Genomic DNA, 14,072 nt, shown 5'->3' with positions numbered 1-14,072 from the left:
TTTGCTTTTGTTTCCCTTGCCTCCTCCTCCGGAGACATGTCAAGTAAGAAGTTGCTGCGGCTAAGGTCAAAGAGGTTGTTGCCTGCTTTCGTCTTTAGGATTTTGATGGCTTCCTGTCTTACATGTAGGTCTTTCATCCATTTTGAGTTATTTTTGTGTATGGTGTAAGAAAGTGGTCCAGGTTCAATTCTTCTACATATCACTGTCCATTTTTCCCAGCCACCATTTGCTGAAGAGACTGTCTTTTTTCCATTGGATATTCTTTCCTTCTTTGTCGAAGTTTAGTTGGCCATATGTTTGTGGGTCAATTTCTGGGTTCTCTATTTTGTTTCATTGATGTATGTATTTTTGTGCCAGTACCATACTGTCTTGATGATTACCGCTTTGTAATACAGCTTGAAGTCTGGAATTGTGATACCTCCAGCTTTGGTTTTCTTTTTCAGGATTACTTTGGCTATTCAGGGTCTTTTCTGGTTCCATACAAATTTTAAGAATGTTTGTTCTAGCTCTGTGAAGAAAGCTGGGGTTATTTTGATAGGGATTGCATAGAATATGTAGATTGCTTTGGGAGGTATCTACCAGGTTACGGATTGTTACTTGTGGGGCATGAACTCCATTATCAGGGAACAATACTTGCTCTGTTGTATGGAACCAGGAGTGAGTGTATCTCTCTGTAGGACAGACTTCTTTCCCTGGGGACCCAACAAGGAGAATGTAGTCCAAGGGGTAGTGTCACTGACTCTTAGGAACATTGTCTAGGGCAGTGTTGGCAAACGGTAGGCCTTGTAATTTTAGATTCAGTTATTAAGAAACATTTTTACGTCTGCAGTGAAAGGTAATTTCTATAGCTATTATTTGATAATAGTGGTTGGGCGTGGCTCTTCTTGTTCAGAAAAATTTCAGTCTCATTCTTGAGCTCAAAAAATTGCAGTGAAACACTTCCACTGCTTAGCATTGAACTGCTGTGTGGTAGGGTAGGTCAGAACATTCAGCTTCTATTTCTGACAAAAATTCATGAAACTGACAGTAATTAAGTCCACAACAGCAAATGAAGTTCACTGTTGAAACTCCCGGTTCATTAACATGAGATAGATTCTGATATTTTCCAGAGTACCTACTGATGAACACTACTGTGAATAACCATAGGTTTTAAATACTTTACATTTTGATAATCTGTCAAACTAATTTTGTCAAACTAATAAGACTTTTTCTGCTCCATACATATTTTGCCATTATCAGTAACATATCTTAGCAGATTCCACTTTGCATTGTAGTGAATTAGTGTTTTCTCAATTTCTTTGAAAATATTCTCACCCATAATTATTTTGTGTAGGCTATGCCAGTTCTTTAGTCACTTCAAACTCGTCATTGACTCCTTGAATAAACAACAGCTGAGCAGTGCATCAAGAGCCAAAGAAAACCACTCAAAATTGTTTGCCTTGTATTTCAATTGACTGTTGATGTTGTTCCTATTGTCCCCAACTCCTTGAGCAACTATTCTCTCCAAAAGGCTAATCTTGAACTTTTGTCTTTCTGACATACTTCTTCAGCTGCTTCAGGAGAATACAGCTTAATTAACTCAACATCTGGAAATGGCTTTCCTTGTTGGATTAACCACTGAGCCACTTAGAAACTTACTTTGGGTGCAGCCTCATTTTCATTTTTATTAAATTCATAAAAATTTTAATTTTAATTTTATTGAATTCATAAAAATAGGAATTTTATGAAAATTTCATTTTTCATGTTTTATTTCATTTATTATTTTTATGAAGAAATTGTACAATGAAAAGTTCCATTTTAAATTCTTTTCTTTCTTTTTTTTTTGAGAAAGAGAGTAGGGAAGGGGCAGATGGGTAGAGGGGGAGAGAGAGAGAGAGAGAGAGAAAGAGAGAGAGAGAGAGAGAGAGAGAGAGAGAGAGAGAGAGAGAATCTCAAGTGGATTCCATGCCGAGCAGGGAGCCTGACGCAGGACTCAATCCTACAACCGTGAGATCATGACCTGAGCCGAAATTGAGAGATGCCAGCTCAACTAATTGAGCCACCCAGGTGCCCCTCCATTTTAAATTAAAAATTTTCCATTTAAAATTTTCTAATATTCCTGACTTGCTTTCCTGTGAGTTGGGAATACTCTGATGGTGCTATTTTATTTTATTTTATTTTATTTTTTTGATGAGTGCTTTATAGTCTGGTAATATCAGTGTATGTGGTGTGCTTCTAGCACAGCTATAATGCCACTGCATAATAAGCACAATACTTTGCCGCCTAATTTGATAACAAGGTAATGTATATTCCATTGTGCCTTAAGAGTAGGTAGGATATTCAAAGCCCACTTTTCTATTTGTTTTGTTTTGACATGATGGGTATGCATAGGTAAAATAAAAGTTGCGGTATGGCAGTATGCATGGTGATTGACATGTTGTGTAGTTATAACTGTCACTGCAGTATGTAGTGTGCTGAGCAACAGTGTGAAGCTGCGAGAGCGCCACACACAGGCTTTGGTACAACCATTCATTGCCACTGTTGTAGCATGAAACAACTGGCTGTATTCCAGTTAAATTTTACTTGTAGGCACTGTAATTTTTATGTCACGAAATAGTAATCTTTTTATTTTTTTCAACCATTTAAAAATGGCCTGTAGAAAAATATGCAGTGGGCCAGATTTGGCCCATGGGTTATAGTTTGCTGACACTTGTTATCAGTGCAGGGAACCTTATTTTACTCATTACTGTTGAGGAGTGCATTCCATTTATGCACAAAACTAAATGGTGTTAGTGTTAAGTCCAAGTCTGTCTCCTTGTCACTTCCAATCTTTAATTGTATTTCTTTTTTTATTAAAATGTTTTTAATATATGTGAAAGTATTTGGAAAAGTAAAAGAATAAAAGGCAGTAAGAAAAAAAAATCCTATAATCCAGTAATTAAAATAACATTTTTTTCTCTACTTATATAGGAACATGTAAATTTGAATTTATGGTTTATAAAAATGAGGTAATACCTGTGCCATTTGATAACATTTTAAAAATTAACAACATATTTGAACATCTATCCATGTCAGTAATTAAATATCTGTAGTCTCCTGCTGTGGGACATGTAAGGTGTTCATCAGCCTTCTTTGGAATGGGTGAATGACAGTCCTTCAGTTAGCCCACAAATTCCTTAAAACTTGTCTTTTTCAGTTTCTAGTTTCATTTACTTTTCTAAAACCTTCTTCTGATTAGTGATAGCCAGATAGGTCTAGAAAAATACTAATTAATAGAACTTTGGGCAGTTTTGAGCATGTTGTGTATGTGCCCTGTCCAATATTGTAGTCACAAGTCATGAGATAGTTGAATGCTTGAAGTATGACTAGTGTGACTAAGGAACTGAATTTTTAATTTTATTTAATTTTTATTTAAACTTAAAAAGTTGCATGTGGCTAGTGACTAGTGTAATATTAGACACTCAGGTCTAGAACTCAGGTTTTTATTTTCCCTTCTAAGCCAACCCCTGTTTTTACAATAATTTGTTCACAATACCACCTGCTACCCAGGCTTGAAACATAGGAGTCATCCTTTAGCTTTTTTCTCTGCCTCCTGCCCTCTCCCTTCCTCCCTCCTTTCCTTCTTTCCTTCCTTTCTTTTTTAGTAAGCTCTACACCCAGCACGGGGCTTGAACTCACCACCCTGAGATTAAGAGTCACATGCTCTACTGACTGAGTCAGCCAGGCACCTCTCCTGCCCTCTTTCTTTGTCAGCTGTTACTAACTGTCCCAATTTTGTGCTGATTCTCCCATTATCCTACAGGTCCTGCCTCAAGTTATTGCAAATATATCCTGATTTTTCTCCTTCATGTTATGTCTTCTCCATTATTCATTTTGCATGCTACAAGCCCATATTGAACTTCCTCACATTGCCCCTTACATTGGGAACCCACAGTTGCTCCCTTTCCCTTAAGGCTACTTTATAAAACTTTCATTGGTTTCTATGATTTGGTCATCACCTATTACATCTTATGTCTCTTACTGTCTTATTTGTTTATTTAATTTTATTTGAGAGAGAGAGAGAGTGTGCGAGTGTGGGAGAGGGGCAAAAGGAGAGACAGAGAGAGAGAGAGAGAGAGAGAGAGAGAGAGAGAGAAAATCCTAAGCAGGCTCCATGCTCAGCACGGAGCCTGATGTGGGGCTCGATCCCACAAGCCTGGGATCATGACCTCAACTGAAATCAAGAGTCAGAGGCTAACCAGCTGAGCCACCCAGGTGCTTTATTTATTTATTTATTTATTTATTTATTTATTTTAAAGATTTTATTTGGAAATAATCTCTACGTCCAACGTGTGGCTTGAACTCACAACCTTGAAATCAAGAGTCTCGTGCTGAACTGACTGACCTAGCCAGGTGCCCCTGTGTGGTATTTTAAACAAACCATGCTTGGGACACCTGGGTGGCTCAGTTGGTTAAACGTCTGACTTCGGCTCAGGTCATGACTTCAGGGTTTGTGGGTTTGAGCCCCATGTCAGGCTCTGTACTGACATCTCAGAACCTGGAGCCTGCTTCGGATTCTGTGCCTCCCTCTCTTTCTGTCCCTCCCCCCCGCTCATTCTCTCTCTCCCTCTCTATCTCTTTCTCTCTCTTTCAAAAATAAATAAACTTAAAAAAATAAATAAACAAACTATGCTTATTCCTGTCTGGATTTTTTCACTCAAACTGAGCTGCTCTGGAATGGTAGATTCCTGTGATAGTGATTACTAATGTTCACCCGTATCTTATTCTTATCTCCTTGCTAGACCCAGGGAAAAATTGCATTTAGGCAGAGCCATATGGACTAGTCCTAGCCAAAGGAATTTGAGTAGTATGATTTGTGTCACTTCTAGGCTGTAGCATTTAAGAACCAATATGCCTTTCTCCCTTGCTTTGTGGGGGTGTGTGGATGTAGGAGAGATCATATGTTCCAAATGGCATTGTTATAGTAGGGCAGAGCTACCAGCAATAAGGGTTGCTAAGTGACTACATGGAGCATGTCTTCCAGTTCCCTAAGTTAGATATGTAACATGGGAGGGAGAGAGTGGACTTTTGAGTTAAGTTGCTGAAATTTCTGGCTTCATTTATTACATAGCACAGACTAGCCTGTCCTAATTAACATGTTTCCCAAATATACATATTAGGTTAATCAAGTGTCCAGTTTGCCCAGGATTGAAAATTGGGAAGGTCCTGGACCAACTGGGATCCTAATACATACACACTTCCCCACCTATTCAAATTCCACTTGTTTATGTTATTTCCCATTTAAAAAAATTTTATTTACTTAAAAAAAATTTTTTTTTTTAATTTTAGAGAGTGTGTGCAAGTGGGGGAAAGGGATGGTGGGAAAGAGAGAGAGATTCTTAAGCAGGTTCCACACTGAGCATTGGATTGACATAGGGCTCTATCCCATGACCCTGGGATCATGATCTGAACCAAAATCAAGAGTCGGACGCTCAACTGACTGAGCCACACAAGCTCCCCTATTTTTCAATTGTAACAGACTCTATGCTCAACAAAACCCAGGATTTTTCACCTCCGGTGGTTGACTAAATTTGTAAGAACTCTAATGATTACATGTGCCTGTATTGGTCAGTTCTTTTTCATGCTTGAGCATAGAATTTTTTCCAACTGAGCACTGTAGGATTTGAGGAGTTTACCTGCTTTACTGTTTTTGTTTCATTTTGTTTTTGAAACTTGGTTGTTATCATTATATTATTTTCTTGTAAGCCTGAGTACAGAGTATTTATACTTAAATTTAAAAATATGCAGGCTAACTTTTTAGAGGAAAAAATTAAGTTCTTGTTGCTGTCTTTGCTGCTTTGCTATCCTATTTGTTATCTAAAATGTGATGTATGGTTTACTCTCATGACATGCTATTATACATAGGGTCTGCTGTAGCATCCATTGGTATAATGTGGGTAGAGTAGGGTTGGTTTCAAGTTCATAAAGCAGTTAAGGGTGAGAAGGAGAGGCTAAGGGAAGTAACCCAATTCATGACCCAAGATTTCTGTTACATTGAACGTTTTTCATTTTTTCCTGACTCATGTGCTGGTTATAGACTTTTCCATAAATAGTTAACTCTACACTTTTCCAGAACTAGCCAACTCTTTCAGTGTTAGTTTGTGCTGAATATAGTCAACCCTGTTCTGAATTATGTATTCTGACTGGTAGAAGTCCTGCTGACTTGTGTATTTGATGTCAAATAATAATTTCTGTTATACACAATTTTGTGATTATTAATATAGAGAACTTTGATGCTGAAGTAATTAGCATGGATTTATTAATAAGACATTTCTTTCTTAGGTTAGAAAGGAGAGTAAGTTCCTGTATCTTAATTAGTTATGTGACTATCAAACACATGTAGTTGTGATACTGGTTTGTTATTCATCCAACCATTCAAACAGTAACTTCCCATTTTCCCCTCTTCCTTTCAGCCCCAGGCAACCACTATTCTACTGCATGTCTCTATGAATTTAACTATTCTAGGCATCTCGTTTGAGTGCAATCAAACATTTATCCTTTTGTGTCTGATTTATTTCACTTAGCATAATGTCTTCAGGGTTCATCCATGCTGTCGCATGTGTCTGAATTTCCTTCCTTTTATTTTTAAGTAATCTCTATGTTCAACCCGGGGCTTGAACTCATGACCCTGAGATCAAGAGTTGTATGCTTTACTGACTGAGCCAGCTGGCACCCCTCATTCCTTTTTTTTTTTTTTTTTTTTTTTTAGAAAAACTTTTTAGGGGCGCCTGGGTGGCGCAGTCGGTTAAGCGTCCGACTTCAGCCAGGTCACGATCTCGCGGTCCGTGAGTTCGAGCCCTGCGTCAGGCTCTGGGCTGATGGCTCAGAGCCTGGAGCCTGTTTCCGATTCTGTGTCTCCCTCTCTCTCTGCCCCTCCCCCGTTCATGCTCTGTCTCTCTCTGTCCCAAAAATAGATAAACGTTGAAAAAAAAAAATTAAAAAAAAAAAAAAAAAAGAAACACTTTTTAAACTGTAAAATTTTTCTTTAATTTTTATTTTTTAGAGAGAGAGAGTGCACAAGCAGGGGAGTGGGGCAGAGGGAAAGAGAGAGGGAATCTTAAGTGGGCTCCATGCTCACCTCGGAGTCAGACATGGGGCTCAAACCCATGACCCTGGGATCATGATGTGACCTGAAATCAAGGGTCGGATGCTCTACTACCCAGGCGCGCTCGATTCCTTTTTTTAAAGCTGAATAATATTCTAATGTATGCATGTAGCGTATTTTGCTTATGCATTCATCTGTTGATGGACATTTGGGTTATTTCTCCCTTTTGGCTATTGTGAATAATGCTATCAACATTGGTGTTACAAATATCTGTTTGAGTCTCTGCTTTCAGGTATTTTTTGGTATATGCTCAGGTATAGATTTGCTGGATCACATGGTAATTCTGTTTAATTTTCTGAGGAACTGCCTTACTTTTTTCCACAGTAGCTGTATCATTTTATATTCCCATCAGTAATACACAGGGGTTCCAATTTCTCCACATCCTCACCAATACTTGTTTTCTGGGTTTGTTTTTGTTTTTTGTTGTTTTTGTTTTGTTTTTTATAATAGCCATCCTAATGGGTGTGAAGTGTGGTGTCTCATTGTGGTAGCTCATTTCTTTTATTGCTGAATAATATTCCATTGTATGGATATAGCATAGTTTATTTCTCCATTCACCTGTTGAAGAACATTTTCATTGCTTCCAAGTTTTGACAGTTACGAATAAAACTATTTTAAACATTCATATGCAAGTTTTGTGTAGATGTAAGTTTTCACCTCATTTGGGTAAATACCAAGAAGCATGATTGCTAGATCATATGGTAAGAGTATACTTAGTTTTGTAATAAACTACCAAGCTGTCTTCCACAGTAGTTGTATCATTTTGCATTTCCACCAGCAATGAATGGAGGTTCCCCTTTCTAAATTCTACATCTTTGCCAAACTTGCTTTTATTGCTATTTAAAAATTTTTATTTTAATTTATTTGAGAGAGACAGAGTGCGTGGGGGAGAGGGACAGAAGGAGAGAGACAGAGAGAGACAAGGAGAGAGAGAGAATCTCAAGCAGGCTCCATGCTTAGCACAGAGCTTGATGTACGGTTCAATCCCATAATCCTGGATCATGACCTAAGCAAAATCAAGAGTTGGATGCTTAATGGACTAATCCACCCAGGTGCCCTATCATTGCTATTTTTTTTTTTTAATTTTTTTTTCAACGTTTTTATTTATTTTTGGGACAGAGAGAGACAGAGCATGAATGGGGGAGGGGCAGAGAGAGAGGGAGACACAGAATCGGAAACAGGCTCCAGGCTCTGAGCCATCAGCCCAGAGCCTGACGCGGGGCTCGAACTCACGGACCACGAGATCGTGACCTGGCTGAAGTCGGCTGCTTAACCGACTGCGCCACCCAGGCGCCCCTATCATTGCTATTTTTGATTATAGCTACCCTGGTGGGAGAGAGAGAAGCAGAGGGAGAGAGAGAGAATCCCAAACAGGCTCTGCACTGTCAGCACGGAGCCCAATGTAGGGCTCAAACTCATGAACCATGAGATCTTGACCTGAGCTGACATCAAGAGTCAAATGCTTAACCAACTGAGCCACCCAGGTGTCCCTCCCTATGACTTTAATTTGCATTTCCCTAATTGCTAATGATGTTGAACATCTTTTCATGTGTTTATTGGTCATTTGTATATCTTTAGAGAAATGTCTGTTAATATCCTTTGCCCATTTTTTGATTGGGTTATTTGTCTCTGTGTTATTGAGTTGTAAGGATTCTATATATATTTTAGATACCAGACCCTTATCAGATATATGATTTCCAGATATTTTCTTCCATTCTGTGGTTTGTATTGATAGTGTACTTTTTTGTAATGTTTATTTTTAAGAGAGTATGTGTGTCCACAAATGGGGAGGGGGGGCAGAGAGAGAGAGGTAGAGAGAGAATCCCAAGCAGGTTCCATGCTGAGTGTGGAGCCTGACCTCATAACCCTGAGATCATGACCTGAGCTGAAATCAAGAGTTGGACACTTAACCAACTGACCGACCTAGGCGCCATGGTATTATACTTTGATATACAAAAGTGTGTAATTTTTATGAAGACCAGTTTATCTGTGTTTGATATGTTTTTAGTGTCTAAGGAATCATTCCATAATCCAGGGCTGTGCACATTTTCACCTACGTTTTCTTTTAAGAGTTCTATAGTTTTGGGACATCTGGGTGTCTTAGTTGGCTAAGTGTTGGACTTCAACTCAGGTCATGATCTCAGGGTTGTGGAGTCAAGATCATGACCTGAGATGAAGTACTATGCTTAACCGATTGAGCCATCCAGGAGTCCCTGAAGGTTTTTTTTGTTTTGTTTTTTTTAATGTTTATTTATTTTTGAGAGAGAGAGATTGCCAGGGAGGGGCAGAGAGAGAGGGAAACAGTCTCTGTGCTGTCAGTGAAGAGCCCATTGCAGGGCTCAAACCCACAAACTGTGAGATCATGACCTGAGCTAAAGTCAAATGCTCAAATGACTGACCCATTCAGGCACCTGATAGTTTTAGCTTTTAAATTTAGGTCTTTGATGGATGCCTGGCTGGCTTGGTTGGTGGAGGGTGTGACTCTTGATCTTGGGGTTATGGGTTTGAGTCCTACGTGGTGTGTAGAGATTAGTTTAAAAAAAATTAAAATCTTCAAAACAATTTAGATCTTTTATCCGTTTTGAATTAATTTTTGTATTTGCTGTGAAGTAGGGGTACAGATTCATTATTTTGCATGGGAAAATCTAGTTTTCCCAGCACTATTTGTTGAAAAGGTTCTTCTTCTGTTGAATGGTCTTCGTACCCTTCTCAAAAATCAGTTGACCTTAAATATATGTATTTATTTATGGACCCTTAATTAGGTTCCATTGCTCTATTTGTCCTTGTTCTATAACCACCCTATCTTGATTACTGTAGCTTTATTTATAGTAAGTTTTGAAATTGTGAAGTTTGAGTCCTCCAACTTCATTCTTTTTCAAAATTGCTTGGACTATTTTGTGTCTGTTGCAATTCTCTATGAATTTTAGGATTGTCTTGTCCATTTCTGGAAAAAGGGAAGTTGGAAATTTGTTTTTAAGATTTTATTTTTAAATAATCTCTATACCCAGAGTGGGGCTCAAACTTACAACCTTCAAGGTTGAGTCACGTGCTGTACTGACTGAACCTGCCGGGCACCCTGCAGTTGGAATTTTGATAGGGATTGCATTGAATCTGTGGATCAATTTGGAGACTGTTGCCATCTCAAATCAACTTTTTTAAGACAGATTTTCATAATCCCATCCCAAATTTTGACTCACAGTTCATTATTTCGGGAGATGTGTACTCTTTTATTCTTTTCTCCGCTTTTCTATCAGGAACAGATATTTGATCCTGAAACCAGACTTTGAGTGGGTGCGTGGTGAAGTTTCCCTGCATTCTTCTCTTTCAAATCTGTCCTCTCTCAAATCTGTTTCCCAGTGTGCAGGATACCTGGGGGTATGGAAACACTAGAGCCTGAAAACTACCATTGTGATTGGCTATTTTGTACTTTTATTTTTTTTAAACATTCATAATTGAAGTATTTTCATTTTGTATACAATGAGTCAGCATGAAGGTAGGTATCTTGGATATCTACAGTTAAGGTAGGTCTCTTGGATGACCCATTGAAGGAAGTTCACTTAATCCAACTTAATGAAGCCTATATCCTTTCATACTGATGGAAGCACTGGGGCATATAATTGAGGCCATATTTCTGGATCAGACCACATGGGTTTGAGCAGATGTGGCAAGAATAAGAACCTTAGCCAAATTTCCTTGGATGGCTCCAGTAGAGCCGCTGGTGACCCATCTTGCTCTCTCAGATGCAATGAGGCAAAAGTTTATTTTGTGCTTCTAAAAATCTGTCTAGTATGGTATCATTTGGGGTATTTGTTTTTGCTATTGAGTAAATAATTGAACCATGTTCTCAATATATTTAGCAGATGTTTTTAATTTGATTATATGAGTTTTTAAGAGCAGTATTTGTCAAGACTAATTGCCTGAATGCTTTTGAAGAAAAGATGGCATGCCTGGCTGGCTCAGTTGGTAGAGCATGCGACTCTTGATCTCGGGGTTGTAAGTTCCAGCCCCACGTTGGATGTGGAGATTACTTAAAAAAAAAAAAAAAAAGATCTTGTGTGCATAGCTGGGTTAGTTAAGCATCCAACTCTTGATTTCGGCTCAGGTCATGATCTCACTGTTTGTGGAATCAGGCTCTGCATTGGGCTCTGCACTGACAGCATGGAGCCTGCTCGGGAGTCTCTTTCTCTGCCCTGCCCCCAGCATGCAAGCACTCTCTCTCTCAAAGAAATAAACCAAAAAAAAAAAAAAAAGAAAAGAAAAGAAAGAAAGAAAAAGAAAAAAAATCTTTATTTTAAATCTTTTTTTTTTTAAGTTTTTTTTTAAATTTATTTTGAGATAGAGTGTGTGAATGGAGGGTGGGAGAGAGAGAGAGAGACAGACAGAGAGAGAGAGAGAGAGAGAGAGAGAGAGAATGAATGAGAATCCCAAGCAGGCTCTGCACTGTCAGCACAGAGCCCAATGTGGGGCTCAGACTCATGAACCGTGAAATCATGACCTGAACTGAAGTCAGACGCTTAACCAATGGAGCCACTCAGATACTGCCCCACACCCCCAAAAAAGTCTTTAAAAAGAAAATCATGAGCCTTTACCCTGGACCCACCAGATGTTCCATGATGGGGCTTAATAATCTTTTTTTTTTTTTACATTTATTTATTTTTGAGAGACAGAGTGAAACAGAGTGTGAGCAAGGGAGGGGCAGAGAAAGAAGGAGATACAGAATCTGAAGCAGCCTCCAGGCTGAGCAAGTGGTCAGCACAGAGCCTGACATGGGGCTCAAACCCACGAGCCGTGAGATCATGACCTGAGCCAAAGTCAGAGGCCCAACCGACTGAGCCACCCAGGTGCCCTGAGAATCTGTATTTTTAATATATTCACCCAGTAATTTTAATGTGTGTCCAGTTTGGGGGCCCACAGATTTAGAAAGTATTTTGCTCTGCCCATACAACTCTTCTAAACTTGTTGACCTGATACTCATTTTGAAAGCCCTGAGTGTATTTCAGGGCTGGAGTATGATGATTGCTGACTCACTTGACTCTTCATTTGACACTGAAGTGGGTGGGATTTGGTGTGCTAAAGTCTGTTTATCTTTGAAATATTTTTCTCTGGGTTTGTAGTGGAGGATTTATACTGCATTGCTGCTACTGCATAGCTCTATGCTTTTGAAAGTCTGGGTTGGGGGGGTTGATTAAATGAAAATCACTGAATCTGTCTGTGTCATTGGTTGGCTAAATAAATAGCCTTTTGTGTCCTGATGGCAGTAGACTTTTTCTGGTTTAGGTTTTCCACATGACTTATTATCAAGTATGACAACTTGTCGTGTGTAATCAGCATCACATTAGTCTCATGAGAATAGACACTCCTTTAATCAGCTGCTTTTCTTTAATCTGGCAGGTGAGGCATATGGTAACCAAGACATTATTGTCTTTTACTTTGTGGCATGGTGGTAGTATTGGTGGTGGTGTGATTGGGTATGTGGGTGTGTGTATGTTTTAGGTATGTAGATTTTCCAAAAGGAAGCAGATGGCAGATAAAACATTCATGTATTCCTTATTTTTCACTGTACATAAAAAATTATCATGTTTTAGAATTCAGAAATAATTTTACTTGTCAGATGTACGTTCTTAAAGATTTTTATTTTTAAGTAATCTCTGCACCCATTGTGGGGCTTGAACTCACAACCCTGAGATCAAGAGTCACATGCTCCATGGACTGAGCCAGCCAGGTACCCCCAAAAGATCTAGTTGCTAATGTTGTTTTTATATGATTTATTTTAGGGTGAATCTCTTCAATTTCTCTAAGTCCCATATTTATATAATGAGGAAAATGGATTAGATGGCCTTTATTTTACAGATCCTTTCAAATCTAAAATTAAATAATTCAGGCATTGACTAAACCTCTTCATAAACATGGAGATAATAGTTGAGGTCTTATTGTTTTTTTTAAGTTTATTTACTTATTTTGAGAGAGAGAGCAAGCGAGCATGTGCACAAGTAGGGGAGGGGCAGAGAAAGGGAGAGAGAATCCCAAGCTGGCTCCAAGCCATCAGCGAGGAGCGCATTGTAGGGCTCAAGCCCATGAACTGTGAGATCATGACTTGAGCTGAAATCAAGAGTCAGACGCTCAACTGACAGCTACCTAGGCACCCCAAGGTCTTATTCTTTCCATTCCTCTTTCATAATGTTGTCTTATCATAATTCTATCACCATAAATAAATGGCTCTGTACTCTTACTGTCTTACATAAAATGACTTTCAAAACATGTTTTTAATGTTTATTTATTTTTGAGAGAGAGAGAGTGTGAGTCGGGGAGGGGTGGGGGGTGAGGGGGACACAGAATCCAAAGCAAGCTCTAGGCTCTGAGCTGTCAGCACAGAGCCTAGTGAAGGGGGAGGGGGAGCCTTGAACCCACAAACTGTGAGATCATGACTTGAGCCGAAGTTGGTTGCTTAACTGACTGAGCTACCCAGGCAACCCAAAACGACTTCTCATTTCATTTCTCTTTTGTCATTTGAGCTGGCCTTAAAATATACTGATAACTTTTTAAATTCCTGTAATTTACTGATTTGTTTTTTAAGTTTTTACTTATTTATTTTGAAAGAGCAGGGGAGGGGCAGAGAGAGGGAGAAAGAGAGAATCCCCATGCGGGGCTCGATCTCACAACTGTGAGATCATGACCTGAGCTGAAAGCAAGAGTCGGACACTTAGCCAACTGAGTCACCCAGTCACCCCTAAATTTCTGTAATTTAAAAATAACTTTAATTTTTGTTTAATTTTGTTTTTCCTTTTTTTTTTTTTTAATAAAGATTATTTATTTTGAGGCAGAGAGCAAGATCAGGGGAGGGGCAGAGAGAGAGAGGGAGAGAGGGAATCCCAAGCAGGCTCCAAACTGTCAGCACAGAGCCCTACGTGGGGCCTGATCTCATGAACCGTGAGACTATGACCTGAGCCGA

General features: G+C 39.0%; 1 protein-coding gene and 1 pseudogene across 6 annotated transcripts in view; one reads left to right on the top strand and one right to left on the bottom strand.

Annotated features, from left to right (window-relative positions):
• Positions 1-14,072, top strand: part of BCL2L13 (BCL2 like 13) — an 87,162-nt gene that overhangs the window by 18,310 nt on the left and 54,780 nt on the right. The gene's annotated exons all lie outside the window — the stretch shown is intronic.
• Positions 10,681-10,850, bottom strand: LOC125169614 (40S ribosomal protein S29-like; annotated as a pseudogene).

The sequence above is a fragment of the Prionailurus viverrinus genome, chromosome B4, assembly GCF_022837055.1.
Source record: "Prionailurus viverrinus isolate Anna chromosome B4, UM_Priviv_1.0, whole genome shotgun sequence".
NCBI lineage: Eukaryota > Metazoa > Chordata > Mammalia > Carnivora > Felidae > Prionailurus > Prionailurus viverrinus.
This window is presented reverse-complemented; position numbering and strand designations above follow the sequence as displayed.